Below are 25994 nucleotides of genomic sequence, written 5' to 3' on the forward strand. Positions count from 1 at the left end.
TAATGCCTTCTCCATCTTAACTAAGCACTTATCATGCATTGTGACTGTACCTTTTGCAGTGTGAGGTGCAACAGCAAAACTAGCACAAATCTCTCTCCTTCTTCACAATTTCACAGATAGAAGATTCATTCTTAACATAGATCTGAGCAACCTCAGCATAGGATTGTCTTCTTTCATTAAGTAGAGAACTTTAACCTTTCACTTAAAGTAAGTACTTTACTGCTTTTCTTTAGCGTGTCCAAATTGCCAGATCACTACTCTTGGCCTTTGGAGCCATTGTTAAGTAAAATGAAGTTTACTTGAGCACAAGCAGTGAGATAACTCTGCATTCGAATCTGATAACCTAGAGGGCTACTAAGTGACTAACAGGTGGGATACAATGAACAAAAGGATGCTTCAAGTCCAGGATGGAGCAGGCCAGACCAAGATTCATCATGTTACTCAGAAGAGTGTGCAATTTAAAATTCATGAATTAATTATGCAATTTTCCATTTAATATTCTCGGACATCAGCTGACAGCTAGTAACTGAAACCGCAGAAAGCAAAACCCCGGATGAGGGGGGACTGCTGTAACATAATAACCACAACTAAAACCTGAGGGCACACAAGTCAACATTATAAGGAAGGAAGGAAGGAAGGGAGGGAGGGAGGATGGAGGGAAGGGAGGGAGGGAGGATGGAGGGGAGGGGGGGGAGGGAGGGAAGGGGGAAGGAGGAAGGAAGGAAGGAAGGTAGGGAGGGAGGGAGGGAGGGAGGGAGGAAATGGGAGGAAGGGAGGAAATGGGAGGAAGGGAGGAAATGGGAGGAAGGGAGGAAATGGGAGGAAGGGAGGAAGGGAGGAAATGGGAGGATATGCTTAGACTATATGTAAATACTACACCATTTTACATAAGAAACTTGAGCATCCTCAGATTTTGGAATCCAAGGGATGGTGCTGAAACCAATCCCCCAAGGATATCAAAGGATGACTGTGATCAATAAAGTAGATGATGATCTTGATAGTGCACATGTGTGAAAAGTTATTATAAAACACCTGAAATACATAACAATGTTCTGAAATTTTTTCCAACAGAAGAATATCTATACATAGGAAATTCATGGCTGTAAAATCCATTTATTTCACCAAAAGATCATTTAAATTTAACTATGAATTTATAGAGCAAACTGGTGTAACTGGTTATGACAAAGAAATGAATTTTGAAAATAGAGCATCTCTTGCTTCACTCTGGATAAAAGGTGAAAATGAGTATCGTGAGTTGTTGAGACTGCTTAAAAAAATCTCTTCTTCCATTCTCATGAACATAACTCTGAGTTATTAGTAGTTAAAAAATGAGACAATTTCATTATTCCCTGAGGGTAATATTATATTCAATCCAAAGCAGACTTTAAGTAAGTTTTGAAAAAGCAAACTCATTTGCCACATTAAAAACTTTGAGTATTAAAAAAAGTCAAAATGTTAAAAACTTTGAATACTGTAATAAATGGTGTTTGTTCAAAGTGTACATGTGTCAGACATTTAATACAAAGAACTGCTATTTCTTTCACAACTTTTCGTTTAGTTACAATTATGGAACAACCAGAAGTCATGGGCAGAATTTCAATTCTTTGTATCAACTCCAGTCTTTCAGTGCTTCTGTAATTCTTTTTTCCTACGTTATGTTTGTTCAATTTGTTGAATAGAACCCTCTTACACCCTTTGACTTTAACAGCAAAAAATTAGTTATAGTTTTCTTTTTATTTTGTCTAGTAATATAATTTTATTTTAGAAAAGTTACATACCTATGATGAATTTGAGCTTTAAAAAAAATCTGGTCTTTTACCACATTTTGAAAAGTACTAGTTTAGATTACTATATAATTTTAAACTCTTTTTCTCCTAATCATGTAATTTGTATTTTTATCAATTATGAACTCATAGTTAAAGAAGCAAAACAAGCCAGTAACTTAGAGATAAAACACATTAACAACCCTCCTATTCCTAATTATGATAGGATATAGCTTTTACTATACAGATACCTAAAGTAATGAAAATGCCCCAGTATTCTCTCAAAAAATTCCTTCCATGTACATTTTAGGGGCTCATCAGGAAACAGTTCTTTTGAAAAATTAATGTAAATTAATTTTGCAGTCTTATATGGTTTGAGTTTATATGGCTGTTCTGTATGTAGACAGAGCTCCTTCTCCTCATCTAAATTATGAATCATAATAAATTCTTTCCTTATAGACAATTACTTGGATAACATTTCTGGCAAATATTGTTCAAAATAAACCACTATAAAACATCCAGAACTGCTAACTAAATTGTCTTAAATGCAGAGTTGGACTTGAAAGAAAGTAAAGAAAACCCTCTGTAACAAAAATCAAATGAAGATTTCAAAACCAAAGAAGTAAGAATAAACAGGTACTATCACTGCCTTAGCTAAGAGTTCGAGCAAGTGTATCTACGTGGATGCATGTTGTGAGAGGGTTCTCAGTAAAGACCAACGGCCTTTGGTTTAATGACCACATGGAGATAGAAGACACGCCTTGGGCCAGTGTAAGGTAGGGAGTTTAAACTTAGACATCATCACAAACCCATTACCTTTAAAAGTATACTCTCACTGAAAGGAAATATGTCAACCAGCTGAGGGAGGTAACAATCTTGTATCTCTCTGCCTGTTCTGAGTGGAGGAAACATGTAACCTAAGAGTTCATAATCATGGGCCTGCATATACACTGGCCTGCGGTCCAATTTAACAAATTAATGTTAAAGCAGTACTGGCTGTTAATATGCCCAGGAAATAAGGCAGAAGCAAATATGAAAGAGACACACCTCCGAAGAGACACACCTTCAGACAAAGTATGAATCCTCACTGATAAGGTTACGCTGTAGATAAACCACATTCACAATTCACTATGCAATTATGCAATGAACTATAGTCAGAAAACATAACAAACAGCAAGGTTACACACCCCTCCACCAATATTATATTATTAATTAAGCTATAAAATCAGTACGCTTCAGGACTTCCCTGGCGGTCCAGTGGTTAAGAATCTGCCTTCCAATGCAGGGGATGCAGGTTCGATCCCTGGTCATGAAACTAAGATCCCACATGCCTTGGGGCAACTAATCCTGCGTGGCAATTACTGAGCCTGTGTGCCACAACTAGATAGCCCACGGGCCACAACTACTGAGGCCATATGCTCTGGAGCCCGCATGCCACAACGAGAGAGCCCATGCGCCGCAACGAAGTATCCGCAACAAAGATCCCACATGCTGCGACTAAGACCCGACACAGCCAAACGAATAAATAAATTTAAAAATAATAAATTTTTTAAAAAGCCTTTAAAAATATGAGTATGCTGCAAATTATTAAAGATGTGAAAGAATTATATACATAATAAAGATTAAGGTATTATTTATAAAATTGAAATAATGGAAAAGAATAAGAAATAGTTCTACAAATGAAAAGGACGTTCACTGAAATTTAAAAATCAGAAATGAATTAAACAGAAGAATTTGTAAAATGGAAGATAGGTCTGAGAAAATGAACACAAAAATTATTCATAAGAGAATTTAAAATTTTCTTACTGTCTTTGAAAATGATGTTTACTTTACTCTTGCAGCACATCTCAGTACAGATCAGCCACATTTCAAGAGATGAATCGCCATATAGGGCAAGTGCCTACCATGTTGGACAGTACAGATGTACAAAACTGATATAACATCAAAACTGCCAAGTAACAGACTCTGTTGGTTTCAGGGTTATTATGGTTACTGCTCTGTGATTTGGGAGTGCCTCCAAGTCCCAGTTTTCTCTTCCTAAGGAAGCCATCTCTCTGCTAACTTACTATACTACAGTAAGATAAACAATAAGTAAGTGACTATCATGTCCATTTTCCGTTGAGGAAAACCTTTACCTTACATAATACATTTCCTCCACCATAACAGTGACTCAATTATCTTAACGATTTTTATATAGGAAAAGAATGTAAGTTTGTAAAAAGGGAAAAGAAAGATATTTAAGTTGAATTTAACAAAATATCTTCAGTCTTAATAAAAATATTATACCTAAATAAAAGTGCAGTCATTTACTGATTCCTTGATACAATGGGTAACATATATAGCTAAATACCTGAATTTCTCATAGTTCAGTCATTATTTGTATATGAAGTTAATTCCTTCTAACCTCTATGATTTTTTTAAATTTACAAATATTTTATTTCAATTTGACTCTGTAAAATGAATAATAATTAAAATAAGACAATAACTGACATAACTGAATTATAAGTACAAAGTAAAAAAACAAAAGGGATTCAAATCCAGATTCTAACGCCCATGTTAACTGTATAACTCTGAGGAAATTATTAAGCCTCTCTAGCCTCAGCTTCCTTATTCTGCATAATGGGCCTAATAGTAATGCCCTCCTCTGTAAAACAACTTTAGGGTTCCAAAGATAAAACAGATATGCCATGCAAAGCACTCTGAGACACTGGCACATGTTAAGCACCAAGTAAACGTTAGGCACTATTATTGAAATAAGAATATCACTGTCTATATTAAATATCAAGCTACAATAAAAGACCAATTATTTAGAAGCTTGTACATTCTCTACAAGATTTCCTTATTATCTATTTTCATTGCTTCTATCCATTTTAATTATTTGCGTTAACAAGAGGATAAACCTTATCAGCTAACAGGAGGATAAACAATGAAAAATGAATCATGCCTGCTGCACTGGTCAAGAGGATTAAAAAAAAGAAATGGAACAAAGAATGAGATAGAGTAAATTATTGGTTAATATGGTATGATGCAATTTAGGAAATACAAATGGGTTCCCTGCTTTTGTATCTCACTTCCAAGTAAAAATTTCTCTTTTACAGAAAGCGAAAGAAAAACGATGTCACATTACAATGTAAAGCAGTCCTCTTTAATTCTGTAAACAACCAATCTATTATCTGCCACATACTGTGTTAAGTGAGAGAAATCAGGAGGAAAAACAACTCTTTCCAAAGCAAAGAATCTAGAACAAGCTACTTGCTACTGAGAGTATTGGTTTGAATTTAAAATGCTTACCTTCATTCTAACAATAGGATAAAAAACGATTATAATACTTTTCACAGTTCCTGTTAGGGCAAGTTTACTAGTTTTTAAACAAAGTAAATAATCTTACATTGTTGTTCACTGACATTCAAAACAAGATAAATATAAACGTACCATAAAAAGCTTACCCATTCTACGAGGCCACCATCACCCTGATACCAAAACCAAACAAAGACACCACAAAAAAAGAAAATTACAGACCAGTAACACTGATGAATATTGATGCAAAAATCCTCAACTACTAGCAGACAGAATCCAACAACACATTAAAAGGGTCATACACCATGATCAAGTGGGATTTATCCCAGAGATGCAAGGATTCTTCAATATACACAAATCAATCAATGTGATACAGCATTATTAACAAATTGAAGAATAAAAACCATATCATCATCTCAATAGAAGCAGAAAAAGCTTTTGACAAAATTCAACACCAATTTATGATAAAAACTCTTCAGAAAGCGGGCATAGAGGGAACTGACCTCAACATAATAAAGGCCATATATGACAAACACACAGCAAACACCATTCTAAATGGTGAAAAACTGAAAGCATTTCCTCTAAGATCAGGAACAAGGCAAGGATGTCCATTCTCACCACCATTATTCAACACAGTTTTGCAAGTCCTAGCCACAGCAATCAGAGAAGAAAAAGAAATCCAAATTGGAAAAGAAGAAGTAAAACTGTCACTGTTTGCAGATGACATGTTACTATACATAGAGAATCCTAAACATGCCACCAGAAAACTACTAGAGCTAATCAATGAACTTGGTAAAGTAGCAGGATAATAAAGTAATGCACAGAAATCTCTTGCATTCCTATACCCTAACAACAAAAGATCAGAAAGAAAAATTAGGAAACAATCCCATTCACCATTGCAACAAAAAGAATAAAATACTAGGAATAAACCTACCTAAGGACGTAAAAGAACTGTACATAGAAAACTATAAGACACTGATGAAGGAGAGCAAAGATGACACAAACAGATGGAGAGATATACCATGTTCTTGGATTTGAAGAATCAACATTGTGAAAATGACTATACTACCCAAAGCAATCTACAGATTCAATGCAATCCCTATCAAATTACCAATGGCATTTTTCACAGAACTGGAACAAGAAATTTTACAGTTCATATGGGAACACAAAAGACCCCGAATAGCCAAAGCAATCTTTTTTCTTTTTTTTTTCTTTTTTTCAGTACATGGGCCTCTCACTGTTGTGGCCCCTCCCACTGTGGAACACAGGCTCTGGATGCACAGGCTCAGCGGCCATGGCTCACGGGCCCAGCCACCCCACAGCATGTGGGATCTTCCCGGACCGGGGCATGAACCCATGTCCCCTGCATCGGCAGGCGGACTCTTAACCACTGCACCACCAGGGAAGCCCCACCAAAGCAATCTTGATAAAGAAAAACGGAGATGGAAGAATCAGGCTCCCTGACTTCAAAATATACTACAAAACTACAATAATCAAGACAGTATGGTACTGGCACAAAAACAGAAATATAGATCAATGGAACAGGATAGAAAGCCCAGAGACAAACCCACGCACATGTGGTCACCTTATCTTTGACAAAGGAGGCAAGAATATACAATGGAGAAAAGACAGCCTCTTCAATAAGTGGTGCTGGGAAAACTAGACAGCTACATGTAAAAGAATGAAATTAGAAAACTTCCTAACACCATACAGAAAACTAAACTCAAAATAGATTAAAGACCTAAATGTAAGGCCAGCCACTATAAAATTCTAAGAGGAAAACATAGGCAGAACACTCTATGACATAAATCACAGCAAGATCCTTTCTGACCCACCTCCTAGGGAAATGGAAATAAAAACAAACAAATGGGACTGAATGATACTTAAAAGCTTTTGCACAGCAAAGGAAACCATAAACAAGATGAAAAGACAATCCTCAGAATGGGAGAAAATATTTGCAAATGAAGCAACTGACAAAGGATTAATCTCTAAAAGCAGCTCATGCAGCTCAATATCAAAAAAATAAACAACCAAATCAAAAAATGGGCAGAAGACCTAAATAGACATTTCTCTAAAGAAGACATACAGATGGCCAAGAGGCACATGAAAAGCTGCTCAACATTACTAATTATTAGAGAAATGCAAATCAAAACTACAATGAGGTATCACCTCATACCAGTTAGAATGGGATATATCATCAGAAAATGTACAAACAACAAATGCTGGAGAGGGTGTGGAGAAAAGGAAACCTTCTTGCACTGTTGGTGGGAATGTAAATTGATACAGCCACTATTGAGAACAGTATGGAGGTTCCTTGAACTAAAAATAGAACTACCATATGACCCAGCAATCCCACTACTGGGCATATACCCAGAGAAAACCATAATTCAAAAAGACACATGTACCCCAATGTTCACTGCATGACTATTTACAATAGCCAGGTCATGGAAGCAACTTAAATGTCCATCGACAGATTAACAGATAAAGAAGATGTGGTACATATATACAATGGAATACTACACAGCCATAAAAAGGAACAAAATTGGGTCATTTGTAGAGACGTGGATGGACCTAGAGAGTATCATACAGAGTGAAGTAAGTCAGAAAAAGAAAAGCAAATATCATATATTAACACATATATGTGGAATCTAGAAAAATGGTACAGATGAAGTGGTTTGCCAGGCAGAAATGGAGACACAGATGTAGAGAACAAACGTATGGACCCCAAGGGGGGAAAGCGGGAGGGGGGGATGGCGGTGGTGGTGCTGGCATGAATTGGGAGACTGGGATTGACAATATATATACCAATATGTATAAAACAGATAACTAATCAGAACCTGCTGTATAAAAAATATATATATAACAAAAAACTAAAAAAAAAGTTGTCTAAATGATACAAAACATAAAAATTTAACTTTTAAAATAATAACTTACTTGGATTCTTTTAAAAGGAAAATGTGTATGTTAAATTCATATGTTTACAAATTTTACATGTGTATGTTAAATTCCCACAAAGGAAAAAGATTCTGCTTTTCTATAGAAGACAGTGCCTTCACATAATACTGACTTATTAGAAAAATGCTTTTCTATGATTTGACAGAGTGAGTCAACTAAAAATTATTACCCAGACATCATGCCATTATAACTCTCTTCACAGCGATCTTCTCAGTAATATATAGATAAAATAATATGCATGTGCTGTATTCTTATGCATGAATAAATGCCATATATTATTTACAAAGCAATTTTTTTTCTTGCTGTAACTGAACAAAAAGGCATTTAAAAGGTAAAAAATGAGATCTAAATTTCCTCATTTTTGGTGGCTTGCATTTACTAAGAAGTGACAGGATAGTTCCTCATCTTCTTTCTTCAACCTCCACTGAATGAAATTCCACACACCAAAAAAAAGAGAGATATTGAAAATGGAACCATATATTTGCTTTCTCCTTAAATAAACCTTTGTAGGTGCACATGCAAAGTATATTTCTGGATGAATATTCTACACTATAGTTTCAGATATTTAATAAAGTTCTGAGACAAAACATTTGCATCTCCATTGGTCAGATTCTCCAACCTCACCTCCAAGATATGGTCACACGTTGTCTGACAGGGTGAAGAGAGGTACACATTCCTAAAAGCAAAGATGCTACATACGGGCTTCCCTGGTGGCGCAGTGGTTGAGAGTCCGCCTGCCGATGCAGGGGACGTGGGTTCGTGCCCTGGTCCGGGAAGATCCCACATCCCACATGCCGCGGAGTGGCTGGGACCGTGAGCCATGGCCGCTGAGCCTGCGCGTCTGGAGCCTGTGCTCCGCAGTGGGAGAGGCCACAGCGGTGAGAGGCCCGCACACCGCAAAAAAACAAAAAAAAAAAAAAAAAAAAAGATGCTACATACATCAACTTACCTGACTGAGCAAAGGCTATCTGAAAAGCACTATGCTGGGAGCTTTAGGGGGATGGAAGTCCAGCCCTACATTCAGAAATCATGAGGAGATTAAAACATGAAGCAAGTAACTATAACATAAAGCATACACCTGCACTGTCTGTCAATGAGAATTCAGAAAGAGACTAAGACTGCCTGGAATGGGGGAAAAAAGAAGGGTTCATGTTAAAGGAAAGAAGTGATTATTTAAGTGATATTGCCTCTTGTAACCAAGAATGAACTTTCTTTCCTGCTGACCTTAACTTGTTATTTAAACCAGCATACAACCCTTGCAGGCATGAACAGTTGAGGAATCTCTGAATGGTATGAACATTTTCTGTATTCTGAAGATCATTCTCCCTACTTATTAAAATAACTTCCAACTCCATATATAACCCAACTATATAATCTACAGAGACTTCCAATCCTATAAAATATTAACTAGCAGAAGAAATATTCATGTTTATACTAGACTCAAATGTCAAATTAAGGTATTATAGAGAAACAACCAGCATACTATAATGCTTACTGACATACAATGAACACTCAACAAATATTAGTTATTAATGTATGAACACCAATAAGGCAAAGAAGCAAATGCTAAGTTAAAAATGTATTTTCGCACTATTAAATCTAATAGACTTCCCAAGGGTTCTATCCTTTTATCCATTAAACAAATATTTACTGGACATCAATTATGTATCTGTTACTAAGAACTGAAAATTACACTATTATGAGATATAATGATGTGTAAATAAAGGAATAACCTTATAAAGTTGTTCATTATGAAGTCAATAAAAAAAAGAGGGGTGGCCTAAGATATAACCTGCAGAAGGGAAGAGTTACCAACTTTGGTAGGATGGTCCCTGAAGGCCTCTGAGGAGATGACTTAGAAAGGGGAAGATAAAGGCTGGAAATAAGACAAGTAAAAAGCAGAAACATAAAGCACACTTTGCGAAGACAAATGGTCAATGAGCAGTCCTACTCTTAACATATCAGCATCCTTTGACATTTTATTCTTTCCAAAACTTTTTTTTTTTTTTTTTTTTTTTTTTTTTTTATGCGTTACGCGGGCCTCTCACTGTTGTGGCCTCTCCCGTTGCGGAGGACAGGCTCCGGACGCGCAGGCTCAGCGGCCATGGCTCACGGGCCCAGCCGCTCCGCGGCATGTGGGATCTTCCCAGACCGGGGCACGAACCCGTGTCCCCTGCATCGGCAGGCGGACTCTCAACCACTGCGCCACCAGGGAAGCCCTCCAAAACTTTTAAAATTAGACTTTCAGAACCACCGGTTTCTGGCCTTCTATCTACCCACAGCAAGAACAACTTTCTGTTGCTACTGACTCACATGGTGATCTCGTCCTGATTATGGCATTAAATACCACCAGTTACAGTGGGGACTCCCAAATTTGTATCCTGAGCCTACATTCCTCCCAGGAATTTCAAGTTTCTATACCCAACTGCCTGATGAACATCTCCACTTGGATGGCTCATAGGCATTTCAAACTTAACATGTTCAAAACTGGGGTCCTGGGCTTCCCTGGTGACGCAGTGGCTGAGAGTCCACTGCCTGCCGATGCAGGGGACACGGGTTCGTACCCCTGTCCGGGAGGATCCCACATGCCGCGGAGCAGCTGGGCCCGTGAGCCATGACCGCTGAGCCTGCGCGTCCGGAGCCTGTGCTCCGCAACGGGAGAGGCCACAACAGTGAGAGGCCCGCGTACCACAAAAACAAAATACAAATAAAAAAAACCTGGGCTCCTGACCTTACCTCACTGCCCTAACCTGCTCCTTCTAAAGTCTTATCACCTGAGCAACTCCATTCTTCTAGCTGCTCAAACCAAAACCTTCCAGTCAGCCTTAATACCCTTCATTCTCTCAACATTGACACATTAAATCCATCAGCATATCCTGTTAGCTCTAAAATGAAATAGATTAAGATACAACCACTTCTTACTACCTTCACTGCCATTAGCCTAGTCCAAGTAATCATTTCCTACATCAGTTAGTGCAGTAACTGACCTTCCTATTTAGGCACTTGCCTCCCTTCAGTCTCTTCCTAAAACAGCAACCAGAGTGAAGCACTTAAAATTTTACTCAGATTGTTACTTCTCTGCTCATTACCCTCCAAGAGTTTCCCAAATGTTAAGAATCAAATTCATTGTAATAGCTCATAATGTCTTACATGATCTAGCCCAACATTAACGCTTTATCCTCATTTCCTTCTATTTGCCCATTAACTCATCCAATCTAAAAATACTGGCTTTCTTATTATCCTTCAAATGTTCCAGGCATGAATCTGCCTGAAAAATTTGGTACCATGTGTTCACTCTCTCTGGAACACGCTTGCCCCTGCCATCCACATCCCTTACTCCTTCACCTCCTTTAAGTTGTGTTTTCTGGGCCTTCCTATCACGCTATTTAAAATGGCCACACAACATTTGTTTTCTTCTCCACAGCACTTCCTACAGTCTATCTTTAGAATCAACACCTTAATTTTAATGTTTATAAACTGTTTTCTCTCAAGAGTAACTTCTGAGCTCTGAGAGGGAGGCTTCTGGGAAGATGGCGTAAGAGTAAGACGCGGAGATCACCTTCCTCCCCACAGATACACCAGAAATACACCTACCCGCGGAACAACTCCTACAGAACACCTACTGAATGTTGGCAGAAGACCTCAGACCTCCCAAAAGGCAAGAAACCCCTCACGTACCTGGGGAGGGCAAAAGAAAACAGAATAAACAGAGACAAAAGGATAGGGACGGGATCCGCACCAGTGGGAGGGAGCTGTGAAGGAGGAAAGTTTTCCACACACTAGGAAGCCCCTTCGCGGGCGGAGACTATGGGTGGCGGAGGGGGAAAGCTTCGAAGCCAAGAAAGAGAGCACAGCAACAGGGGTGCGGGAAGCAAAGCGGAGAGATTCCCGCACAGAGGATCAGGGCCGACCGGCACTCACCAGCCCGAGAGGCTTGTCTGCTCACACGCCAGGGCGGGCGGGGCTGGGAGTAAAGTCTCGGGGTTCGGTCGGAGCACCGGGAGAGGACTGGGGCTGGTGGCGTGAACACAGCCTGCAGGGGATTAGTGCGCCACGGCTAGCCGGGAGGGAGTCCGGGGAAAAGTCTGGAGCTGCCGAAGAGGCAAGAGACTTTTTCTTACCTGTTTCCTGGGGCGCGAGTAGAGGGGATTGAGAGCGCTGCTTAAAGGAGCTCCAGAGACGGGCGCGAGCCGCGGCTAAAAGCGCGGACGCCAGAGACGGGCATGAGACGCTAAGGCTGCTGCTGCCACCACCAAGAAGCCTGTGTGCGAGCACAGGTCACTATCCACACCCCCCTTCCAGGGAGCCTGTGCAGCCCACCACTGGCAGGGTCCCGGGATCCAGGGTCAACCACTCCGGGAGAACGCACAGCGCGCCTCAGGCTGGTGCAACGTCACGGCGGCCTCTGCCGCCGCAGGCCCGCCCCGCACGCTGTGCCCGCCCCCCACGCCCACCCCCCGCCTAAGTGAGCCAGAGTCCCTGACTCAGCGGCTCCTTTAACCCCGTCCTGTCTGAGCGAAGAACAGACGCCCGCCCGCGACCTACACGCAGAGGCGGGGCCAAATCCAAAGCTGAGCCCCTGGGAGCTGTGAGAACAAAGAAGAGAAAGGGAGATCTCTCCCAACAGCCTCAGAAGCAGCAGATTAAAGCTCCACAATCAACTTGATATACTCTGCATCTGTGGAATACATGAATAGACAACCAATCATCCCAAATTAAGGAAGTAGATTTGAGAGCAAGATTATTTTTTCCCCTCTACCTCTTTTTGTGAGTGTGTATGTGTATGCTTCTTTCTGTGTGAGATTTTGTCTGTATAGCTTTGCTTCCACCATTTCTCCTAGGGTTCTATCCGTCCTTTTTTAAAAAAAATTTTTTTCTTAATATTTTTTATTTTAATAACTTTATTTTACTTTATCTTTTCTTTCTTTCTTTCCTTCCTTCCTTCCCTCCTTTAGAAAACGAATAATCCCACATTGAGGAGGTGGACTTTGAAAGCAAGATTTATCACTTTTTCGCCTTTTCCTCTTTTTGTGAGCGTGTATGTGTATGCTTCTGTGTGAGATTTTGTCTGTATAGCTTTGCTTCCACCATTTGTCCTAGGGTTCCATCCGTCCGTTTTTTTGTTTGTTTTTTTAATTTTTTTCTCTTAATTTTTTTTTATTTTAATAACTTTATTATATTTTATCTTTATTTTATTTTACTTTATCTCCTTTCTTTTTCTCTTCCTTTCCCTCCTTCCTTCCTTCCTCCCTCCCTCCTTTCTTTCTTTCTGTCTCTCTTTCTACTTCCACTAATTCTTTCTTTCTACTTTTTCTCCCTTTTATTCTGAGCTGTGTGGATGAAAGGCTCTTGGTGCATCAGCCAGGAGTCAGTGCTGTGCCTCTGAGGAGGAAGAGCCAGCTTCAGGACACTGGTCCACAAGAGACCTCCCAGCTCCACATAATATCAAACGGCGAAAATCTCCCACAGATCTCCAACTCAACACCAGCACCCAGCTTCACTCAACGACCAGCAAGCTACAGTGCTGGACATCCTATGCCAAACAACTACCAAGAGAGTAACACAACGCCACCCATTAGCAGAGAGGCTGCCTAAAATCATAATAAGGCCACAGACACCCCAAAACACACCACCAGACGTGGACCTGCCCACCAGAAAGACAAGATCCAGCCTCATCCACCAGAACACAGGCACTAGTCCCCATCACTAGGAAGCCTACACAACCCACTGAACCAACCTTAGCCACTGGGTACAGACACCAAAAACAACGGGAAATACAAACCTGCAGCCTGCAAAAAGGACATCACAAACACAGTAAGATAAGCAAAATTAGAAGACAGAAAGACACACAGCAGATAAAGGAGCAAGATAAAAACCCACCAGACCTAAGAAATGAAGAGGAAATAGGCAGTCTACCTGAAAAAGAACTCAGAATAATGATAGCAAAGATGATCCAAAATCTTGGAAATAGAATAGACAAAATGCAAGAAACGTTTAACAAGGACCTAGAAAAACTAAAGATGAAACAAACGATGAACAACACAATAAAAGAAACTAAAAATACTCTAGATGGGATCAATAGCAGAATAACTGAGGCAGAAGAATGGATAAGTTACCTGGAAGATAAAATAGTGGAAATAACTACTGCAGAGCAGAATAAAGAAAAAAGAATGAAAAGAACTGAGGACAGTCTCAGAGACCTCTGGGACAACATGGAACACACCAACATTCGAATTATAGGGGTTCCAGAAGAAGAAGAGAAAAAGAAACGGACTGAGAAAATATCTGCAGAGATTATAGTTGAAAACTTCCCTAATATGGGAAAGGAAATAGTTAATCAAGTCCAGGAAGCACAGAGAGTCCCATACAGGATAAATCCAAGGAGAAATATGCCAAGACACATATTAATCAAACTCAAAAATTAAATACAAAGAAAACATATTAAAAGCAGCAAGGGAAAAACAACAAATAACACACAAGGGAATCCCCATAAGGTTAACAGCTGATCTGTCAGCAGAAACTCTGCAAGCCACAAGGGACTGGCAGGACATATTTAAAGTGATAAAGGAGAAAAACTTGCAACCAAGATTACTCTACCCAGCAAGGATCTCATTCAGATTTGATGGAGAAATTAAAACCTTTACAGACAAGCAAAAGCTGAGAAAGTTCAGCACCACCAAACCAGCCCTACAACAACTGCTAAAGGAACATCTCTAGGCAAGAAACACACGAGAATGAAAAGACCTACAATAATGAACCCAAAACAATTAAGAAAATGGGAATAGGAACATACATATCGATAATTACCTTAAATGTAAATGTGCTAAATGCTCCCACCAAAAGACACAGATTGGCTGAATGGATACAAAAACAAGACGCATATATTTGCTGTCTACAAGAGACCCACTTCAGACCTAGAGACACATAAAGATTGAAAGTAAGGGGATGGAAAAAGATATTCCATGCAAATGGGAACCAAAAGAAAGCTGGAGTAGCAATTCTCATATCAGACAAAACAGATTTTAAAATAAAGACTATTAGAAGAGACAAAGAAGGACACTACATAATGATCAAGAGATCGATCCAAGAAGATATAACAATTGTAAATATTTATGCAGCCAACATAGAAGCACCTCAATACATAAGGCAAATACCATCAACCATAAAAGGGGAAATCAACAGTAACACACTCATAGTAGGGGACTTTAACACCCCACTATCTCCAATGGACAGATCATCCAAAATGAAAAAAGTAAGGAGACACAAGCTTTAAATGATACATTAAACAAGACAGACTTAATTGATATTTATAGGACATTCCATTCAAAAACAACAGAATACACATTTTTCTCAAGTGCTCATGGAACATTCTCTAGGATAGATCATACCTTGGGTCACAAATCAAGCCTTGGTAAATTTAAGAAAATTGAAATTGTATCAAGTATTTTTTCTGACCACAACACTATGAGACTAGATATCAATTACAGGAAAAGATCTGTAAAAAATTAAAAAACACGTGGAGGCTAAACAATACACTACTTAATAACAAAGTGATCACTGAAGACATCAAAGAGGAAATCAAAAAATACCTAGAAACAAATGACAATGGAGACACGATGACCCAAAATCTATGGGATGCAGCAAAAGCAGTTCTAAGAGGGAAGTTTATAGCAATACAATCCTACCTCAAGAAACAGGAAACATCTCGAATTAACAACCTAACCTTGCACCTCAAGCAATTAGAGAAAGAAGAACAAAAAAACCCCAAAGTTACCAGAAGGAAAGAAATCATAATGATGAGATCAGAAATAAATGAAAAAGAAATGAAGGGAACGATAGCAAAGATGATTAAAACTCAAAGCCGGTTCTTTCAGAAGATAAACAAAATTGATAAACCATTAGCCAGACTCATCAAGAAAAAAAGGGAGAAGACTCAAATCAATAGAATTAGAAATGAAAAAGGAGAAGTAACAACTGACACTGCAGAAATAAAAAAGATCAAGAGAGATTACTACAAGCAACTCTATGCCAATAAAATGGACAACCTGGAAGAAATGGACAAATTCTTAGAAATGCACAACCTGCCAAGACTGAATCAGGAAGAAAGAGAAAATGTGAACAGACCAATTACAAGCACTGAAATTGAAACTGTGATTAAAAATCTTCCAACAAACAAAAGCCCAGGATGGCTTCACAAGCGAATTCTATCAAACATTTAGAGAAGACCTAACACCTATCCTTCTCAAACTCTTCCAAAATATAGCAGAGGGAGGAACACTCCCAAACTCATTCTACGAGGCCACCATCACCCTGATACCAAAACCAGACAAGGATGTCACAAAGAAAGAAAACTACAGGCCAGTATCACTGATAAACATAGATGCAAAAATCCTCAACAACATACTAGCAAACAGAATCCAACAGCACATTAAACGGATCATACACCATGATCAAGTGGGATTTATTCCAAGAATGCATGGATTCTTCAATATATGCAAATCAATCAACGTGATACACCGTATTAACAAATTGAAGGAGAAAAACCATATGATCATCTCAATAGATGCAGAGAAAGCTTTCAAAAAAATTCAACACCCATTTATGATAAAAACCCTGCAGAAAGTAGGCATAGAGGGAACTTTCCTCAACATAATAAAGGCCATATACGACAAACCCACAGCCAACATTGTCCTCAATGGTGAAAAACTGAAAGCATTTCCACTAAGATCAGGAACAAGACAACGTTGCCCACTGTCACCACTCTTATTCAACATAGTTTTCGAAGTTTTAGCCACAGCAATCAGAGAAGGAAAGGAAATAAAAGGTATCCAAATCGGGAAAGAAGAAGTAAAGCTGTCACTGTTTGCAGATGACATGATAGTATACATAGAGAATCCTAAAGATGCTACCAGAAAACTACTAGAGCTAATCAATGAATTTGGTAAAGTAGGATACAAAATTAATTCACAGAAATCTCTGGCATTCCTATACACTAATGATGAAATATCTGAAAGTGAAATCAAGAAAACACTCCCATTTACCACTGCAACAAAAAGAATAAAATATCTAGGAATAAACCTACCTAAGGAGACAAAAGACCTGTATGCAGAAAATTATAAGAGACTGATGAAAGAAATCAAAGATGATACAAATAGATGGAGAGATATACCATGTTCTTGGATTGGACGAATCAACATTGTGAAAGTGACTCTACTACCCAAAGCAATCTACAGAATCAATGCAACCCCTGTCAAACTACCACTGGTATTTTTCACAGAACTAGAACAAAAAATTTCACAAGTATGGAAACACAAAAGACCCCGAATAGCCAAAGCAATCTTGAGAACAAAAAGCAGAGCTGGAGGAATCAGGCTCCTGCACTTAAGAGTATACTACAAAGCTACAGTAATCAAGACAGTATGGTACTGGCACAAAAACAGAAAGATAGATCAATGGAACAGGATAGAAAGCCCAGAGATAAACCCATGCACATATGGTCACCTTATCTTTGATAAAGGAGGCAAGAATATACAATGGAGAAAGGACAGCCTCTTCAATAAGCGGTGCTGGGAAAACTGGACAGGTACATATAAAAGTATGAGATTAGATCACTCCCTAACACCATACACAAAAATAAGCTCAAAATGGATTAAAGACCTAAATGTAAGGCCAGAAACTATCAAACTCTTAGAGGAAAACATAGGCAGAACACTCTATGACATAAATCACAGCCAGATCCTTTTTGACCCACCCCCTAGAGAAATGGAAATAAAAACAAAAATAAACAAATGGGACCTAATGAAACTTCAAAGCTTTTGCACAGCAAAGGAAACCATAAACAAGAGAAAAAGACAACCCTCAGAATGGGAGAAAATATTTGCAAATGAAGCAACTGACAAAGGATTAATCTCCAAAATTTATAAGCAGCTCAAAACAAAAAACCAAACAACCTAATCCAAAAATGGGCAGAAGACCTAAATAGACATTTCTCCAAAGAAGATATACAGATTGCCAACAAACACATGAAAGAATGCTCAACATCATTAATCATTAGAGAAATGCAAATCAAAACTACAATGGGATATCATCTCACACCGGTCAGAGTGGCCATCATCAAAAAATCTACAAACAATAAATGCTGGAGAGCGTGTGGAGAAAAGGGAACGCTCTTGCACTGCTGGTGGGAATGTAAATTGATACAGCCACTATGGAGAACAGTACGGAGCTTCCTTAAAAAACTACAAATAGAACTACCATATGACCCAGCAATCCCACTACTGGAAATATACCCTGAGAAAACCATAATTCAAAAAGAGTCATGTATCAAAATGTTCATTGCATCTCTATTTACAATAGCCCGGAGATGGAAACAACCTAAGTGTCCGTCATCGGATGAATGGATAAAGAAGATGTGGCACATATATACAATGGAATATTACTCAGCCATAAAAAGAAACAAAATTGAGCTATTTGTGATGAGGTGGATCGACCTAGAGTCTGTCATACAGAGTGAAGTAAGTCAGAAAGAGAAAGACAAATACCGTATGCTAACACATATATATGGAATTTAAGGAAAAAAAATGTCATGAAGAACCTAGGGTAAGACAGGAATAAAGACACAGACCTACTAGAGAATGGACTTGAGGATCTTGGGAGGGGGAAGGGTCAGCTGTGACAAAGCGAGAGAGAGGCATGGACATATATACACTACCAAACGTAAGGTAGATAGCTAGTGGGAAGCAGCCGCATAGCACAGGGAGATCAGCTCAGTGCTTTGTGACCGCCTGGAGGGGTGGGATAAGGAGTGTGGGAGGGAGGGAGACGCAAGAAGGAAGAGATATGGGAACATATGTATATGTATAACTGATTCACTTTGTTATAAAGCAGAAACTAACACACCATTGTAAAGCAACTATACTCCAATAAAGATGTAAAAAAAAAAAAAGTAAGTTCTAAGAGATCACGTATTTATGTCATTTTTGGAAATTCTTTTATTCTCAGGCCCAGAACAGTGTCTTGTACACAGCCAACGCTCAATAAATATCTCTTAAGCAAATGAATGTATAGAGACTCTGACAGAAGAAAGAGATCAACATGTTATAAGAGTTGTAAGATTAGTGTGATTAATGCAAAATAACATGGGGAGAGTAGCAGAAGATGAAATGGGAAAAAAGTAGAAGTCAGATCACGCAGGGCCTCAAAAGCTATGATAAGTGCTTTGGATTTTTTTTAAAAAACATGTGATAGAAAACCACTGAAATGTTATGTAAAGAAAGAGACGGTATGACCCCGTTCATGTTTTAGGATCATTTGGACTGATATGTAGAAAACATATGAGAACGGAGTAAGATTAAAAATAGGAGGCTGTTGCTGTCCTACAGATGAAAGATGGTAGTCTAAGCTAAAGAGAGAGAAATGATACAAGTACATAATTTCAAGAAAAATTATAGAGACTGAACTTCAGGATGTTTGAATGTACAGCAGAGAGGAGGGAAAGAATTCAAGGATGACTCTCAGCTTTCTGATTTGGTAGGTTGGTAGGAAAGGAAAATCAAGAGCCCTTTTAAAACATATTAAGTATGATGTAATAAGATAATAGCAGCTCATGTATAATTGAGTGTTTACTATATGCTAGACATTGTTCTTGATGTTCTACATGGATCTCATTTAATTCTCACAACTCTGTTATAATCCTCACTTCACAAATGAGGGACTCAAGAACTGAGAAGTTATGAAGGTTAAAATACTGAATATTAGAGTCCATATCAAAACCTTGGCTATCTGAATCTAGAGATCAAGCTCGTAAAACTCAGGCTATATAGTACCGTGATGTTTGTGAAAAATCCAAGTGGATATGTAAAATAAGGTTAAATAAATAAGTCTGGCACTCAGAAAAGGAACTTGTACCACAGACATAAATACCAAAATTACCAGACTAAACATAGTATTTAAGAACTATGAAAACAGGTTACATTACTTAGCAATGGAACACAGACACGTAAGAGAAGGCTTAGGATAAAGTCCCAAGGAACTTCCCCATTTAAAGGCTACACAGAGAAAAGAAGCTACAAAAACTATTGAGAACGAGTCCAGACAGCAGAGAGCAGTCAACAGCATTACATCTTGAGATGAAGTTTACTAAAATAAAAACAAAAAGAGGTAAATACTGGTTTTGATTACACTGAGGTCACTGGTAATCCCAGGAAGTTTCAAGGGAATAGTGGTGGTAGTAGAAGCCTGATTGCCAAGAAGCCAAAAAGTCATGAGGAAGCTCAGAGGAAAGAGAGAGAATATATGTCGAAAAACAATGTAAAGCTTGACAACTAGACTGAAAGAAAAACAGGAGGAAGGAAAGTAAAGTCAAGAGAAGGTTCTGAGTTTGTTTTTAGTTTATTTAAAGATGGAATATATTATAACATGCTCCTGTTCTTTCCTAGGGGAAAAGGAAGCTTGATTACGGGAAGAGAAAAGTGAAATAAAGTCTTGAGAAGTGGGAGTGAGGAAGGGCCCCAAAAAACAGCCAAACAGATTTGCCACTGAAAAAGGTGGTGCTCTCTGATGCGAGAGAAATTAATACAAAAATATATATATTGATTAGCTTGGTGATGGACAGATTCAGTGTTCATTCCACTCTGATGAAATCTACTTTTCCAATAAATGAGTTAAGGGCTTTGGCTGACAATATGGGTAGAGTGGGGCACTTGGTTTTGAAGAGGGGGAAAAAGTATGAATGAAATAACTTACTTGGGGTATGGGAATTAAAGCCTCCCAGAGAAACCTAATAGGATGACTGGAAATTACTAAATGCCTAAAGTTTGAAAGCGTGAATGTAATAGTAAATGAATTAGTTCAACGGAGTACTTGCCAAAGGATGCTATGACGCTCAGTTGTTAAGATGCCTTGGTACTCTTCTTATCCACTATATCGGTGGCTCAATAAGAGTGACACATCAATTACTATGAATCAGCTAAAAACATCCAAATATAACTCAAATATCCAAACATATCTAGGCACTAAATCTGTATTTCCGAATTGCTATCAGATATGTCCATCTGCAGCATCCCAAAAACCAAACCCTCAATATGTTCTAAACTACTCTTCTCAATTTTCCCTCCAACATGTTCTTTCTCCTTATTTCCTAATCAGGAGGATTATAGTATCTAGCAACTCAGCAAAATAAACTCTTAAGCCTTTTGCAATACTCAATAGGTGCAAATACTAAAAAATATTTTTAAAAATAATTAGGGTGAAATTCACATAAATTAGCCACTTTAAACTGCACAATTCAGTGGCATTAAGTACATTAACAATGTTGTACAACCACCACATGTATCTAGTTCCAAAGCATTTCCATCACTCCAAAGTCAACCGTTTATCCATTTAGCAGTTTCTCCCCATTCTCCACTCCCCAACCAATGGCAACCACCAATCTGCATTCTGTCTTTATGGAGTTATCTATTCTGAATATTTCATATAAATGATATATACAATATATTTTTCTGTCTTTGGCTTCTTGCATTTAGCATTAAGATTTGAGGATCATGTTTACTGTAGAATGTATCAACTCTTTACTCCTTTTTTATTACTGCATAATATTCCATTTTATGTACATACCACAATTTGTATATCTACTCAACCACTGATGGACATTTTGGCTGTTTCCACCTTTTGGCTATTGTGAATAGTGCTGCTATGAACATACATTATATTAGTCAGGGTTCTCCAGAGGAACAGAACCAGTAAGATATAGAGACATATATATAAGAGGAGATTTATTAAAGCCATTGTTTCATGGGATCAAGAAGTACCACAATCCACCATTTGAAAGCTGGAGAACCAGGAAAACTGGTGGTGTAATTCAGCCCAAGAACTGAGGGGCTAATGGTGTAAGTCCCTGTCTTAGTCTGAAAGCCTGAGAACCAGGAGTACCAATGTCCAAGGTCAGGAGAAGATAAATGTCTCAGCTAAATTAGAGAGAATGAATTCACTCTTCCTCCACCTTTCTGCACTATTCATGCCCTCAATGGATTGGATGATACCCATTGGCACTGATCTTCTTTATTCACTCTATTATTCAAATGCTAATCTCTTCTGGAAACACCCTCACAGACACACCCAGAGATAATATTTTAAACAGCTATCTGGGCATCCTACTCAAGATGACACACATGATAAACTACACATGCATGCACATGTATTTGTCTGAGTAACTATTTTCAGTTCTTTCAGATATGGCACTAGGAGTGGAATTGCTAGGTCACATGGTAATTCTTTTATATTTATGAGGAACTACTAAACTGTTTCCACAGCATCTATACCATTTTACATTCCACCAACAGTGTATAAAGGTTCTAATATCTCCATATCGTTGCCAACATTTGTTATTCCCTATCTGTTTTATTTTAGCTTGTCCCTAATGACTAATGCTGAACACCTTTTCATGGGTTTGTGGGCCATTTGTATATCCTTGGAGAAAAGTCCATTTAAGTTCTTTGCTCATTTTTCATTTGGGTTGTTTAGTTTTTTGTTGTTGAGTTGAGAGAAATCTTAACATCTGGATAATAGACCCTTTTATGAGATATAGATTTGCAAGTATTTTCTCCCATTCTATAGGTAATTTTTTTACATTCTTGATAATGTCCTTTGATACACAAAGTTTTTAAATTTCATGACATCCAATTATCCATTTTTTCTTTTCTTCTTTTGCTTTTGGTGTCATATCTAAGAATCCGTTTCTACATACACAGTCATGAAGAGTTACCACTAAATTATCTTCTAAGAGTTTATGATTTCACTCTTATGTTTAGGTCACTGATCTATTTTGAGTCAATTTGTATATATGGTATGAGGTAAGGATCAACTTTATTCTTTTGCATGTGGATATCCAGTTATGTCTGCACAATTTGCTTTAGAGACTTATTCTTTTCTCATTGAACTACCTTGTCACCCTTGTCAAAAGTCAACTGGCCTTATATGAACAAATTTATTTTTGGATTTGAAATTCTATTATTCTCTTATACATGTCTATAATAGTGCCAGTACCATGATTATTACAGCTTTGTAGTAAATATTAAAATCAGGAAGTTTGAGTGCTCCTGATTTTGTTCTTTTTTTTCTTTGAAGACTGTTTAGGCTACTCAGGGCCACTTGCGATTCCAAATGAATTTCAGTAATAAACAATTTTTAAAATAATTTTTTAAATCACCATTTACTTTTAGATGCAATTTTTCATTCTCAAATTAAAACTTTCATCTAGTGTATTATATTCAATGGTCTAATACTCTGCTGAAAACAAGGAAAAATCAAAGATAATTACCAGTTAAAACAACAACATCTGTATTGTTGCCACTCCTCTATCTGATGCCTTATCAATTTATTATGTCAGCAAATTGTATTTTAGAATGTAATATAAATGAAGAATAAAACAGCACAATAGATTTGGGGAATTAGGCTGGTAATTATTTTAACTTGCCTAATCAACCATACACCATACATCCATTTGTAAAATCAGATTCTCAATAAAGGACCTGAAATATTAACAGTTTGAATACTATAATTCTAAGTAAGTCCACAAGTTAAGATTATACCAGGACTTTTATTGGCTGTTCACATATGAACTCATTAATATTTTAAATAATGACCATTTGGGACATCTAAAAACAGTAAGCTATAGGTAGATGCTCATAATTTATTACAAGGAACTACTTTACCTATGAAAAGTGCTTTCTCCAGTAATGGAGAATAATGGGCCTTGAATTATAAGCATGATACACTCTGAAGACAGATATGTGGCTCAGTAGTATCAGTAAACACCTTCTCAAACTACCTATATCAAAAAATATCCCTCACACAAACATAATTGTAAAGTACTGTTAAAAAAAGACACAAGATTTCTTATGTTTAAAATTATTCTGCTATATTATAACCAAAAGATTCATTAAATCCTATGGCAATTAGCCCAACTTATAGTTCTGTGTAACTGCTTATACCTGTACTTAAAGAATACAGGTGGCTGAAATTATACATCATTACAAATAACCTAGTCTGACATTCTAAGAAAAAAACTATAAATATGTATCAATTACTAGAAGCAAGTCACTTAGGGCAATCACATATCTGATATACATCACATTGATATTTAGTTTAAAATTAAAATTTTAGATTCATATTTAGAATAAGAAAGTAAACCACTCACAGTATATAACTGCCAAACCCAGACTATAAAATGGCACTTTAAAAGAAGTAAAACTATGTGGATGTCCCACATTTTACACATGAAGAAACACAAATGAACAGGAAAGGCCAACAAATTTTTAAGCAGCTGGAAGTGCTAAATTTAATTACTGAAGAGAAATCATGCAGAGAAGCTAGCTGCCAAACAGGATTTACAATAAATGCAGGAAGTCATGTAAAAGTACCAAAAATTTTTCAATATCCACTGATGATCATAAATCTAGATTTAAAGAATGTATAGATAATATATATGATCCCCAAAACTCTATGGCATGAGAATATAATTGAAACTAAGCAGGACCCGTGGGGCTTCTGGGCACGGAAGGCTTTACCTGTCCCAGCTTCCTTGTCTGTAAGAAACAGACTCCAGTCTCCATGACCTTCCCTGAGTTCAAAGTGCAGATTCAAACAGTTGCTAATCAGGGAAGTGAGGGGATGCAGAGACAAGGGAGGAGCAGCCAAGAAACAACAGTGCAGCCTTGGGGCAGGTCCTGGTTCCCCCTCAAGGGATACACATAACACTATCTTTGAGCTCTTTACAGAACTAAAACCCCCAACAAATGGAAGATGTCAGCATTCTCCATTCCAAAGAAGACCACCTGAAGCCAGGTGAAAGAAACCAGAGAAGCTCATCAAGAGATTACCTGAGCGTGGATTAAAGGAGTGCAGGCCCTGCCAGGCCCTGCACACACCCTGATTTTATCAGCGACTCTGCACTTGAACAACTGCTATAAAACTCACCAGGGCTTCCCTGGTGGCACAGTGGTTTAGAGTCCGCCTGCCGCCCTGCCTGCCGATGCAGGGGACGCGGGTTCGTGCCCCGGTCCGGGAAGATCCCACATGCCACGGAGCAGATGGGCCCGTGAACCATAGCCGCTGGACCTGCACGTGCGGAGCCTGTGCTCCGCAGCAGGAGAGGCCACGACAGTGAGAGGCCCGCGTACCGCAAAAAAAAAAAAAAAATCAATCATCTAAAAACATAGGGTTGCCACAAACGTTCAATTTCTTAAAACAAACCAACAAAAAACACCACACTATATCTGCGAAGCACAGGGCTTCCCTGATGGCGCAGTGGTTGAGAGTCCACCTGCCAATGCAGGAGACGCGGGTTCGTGCCCCGGTCCGGGAAGATCCCACATGCCGCAGAGCGGCTAGGCCCGTGAGCCATGGCCGCTGAGCCTGCGCGTCTGGAGCCTGTGCTCCGCAACGGGAGAGACCACAACAGTGAGAAGCCCGCGTACCGCAAAAAACTCCTCACCAAATCCTCCTGGGTTGGGACACACTGTTTTTGAGGGCATGAGCCCACTGTGTCCCCCTTTGCCTGGCTAAGCAATAAAGCTATTCTTTTCAACTTCACCCAAAACTCTGTCTCCAAGTTTCAATTTGGCACCAATGCACAAAAGCCAAGCTTCTGGCATCAGTATAGTGTTAGCCCAACAAAAAAGTAGTAAAATTAAAAACAATTTTAACACAGGTTACTTTATATGGAATATGAAACATAAAACAAGCAATACCATTTTTCATTAATTAGACAAACCAATTAAAGCACAACTGACACTAAATGAATACACTATAGATAATTCTTATTAAAAAGAATACTCGGAGAATTTTATTTGTCTCTGCAACAGTTGTATTTATTCTTCAACTTGTGATTTCAACTCTGGGAATTTATACATATATGTAAATATATACATATACAATATATGCAAGCATATATACATTATACATGTACATATTTATATGGAT

The 25994-nt window shown here is 38.3% G+C and overlaps 1 protein-coding gene across 4 annotated transcripts in view; it reads right to left on the bottom strand.

Moving 5' to 3' along the window:
- The window catches only part of LRBA (LPS responsive beige-like anchor protein), a 748187-nt gene that overhangs the window by 424300 nt on the left and 297893 nt on the right, over positions 1-25994 (bottom strand). The gene's annotated exons all lie outside the window — the stretch shown is intronic.

The sequence above is a fragment of the Phocoena phocoena genome, chromosome 5 (genome assembly GCF_963924675.1).
Source record: "Phocoena phocoena chromosome 5, mPhoPho1.1, whole genome shotgun sequence".
NCBI lineage: Eukaryota > Metazoa > Chordata > Mammalia > Artiodactyla > Phocoenidae > Phocoena > Phocoena phocoena.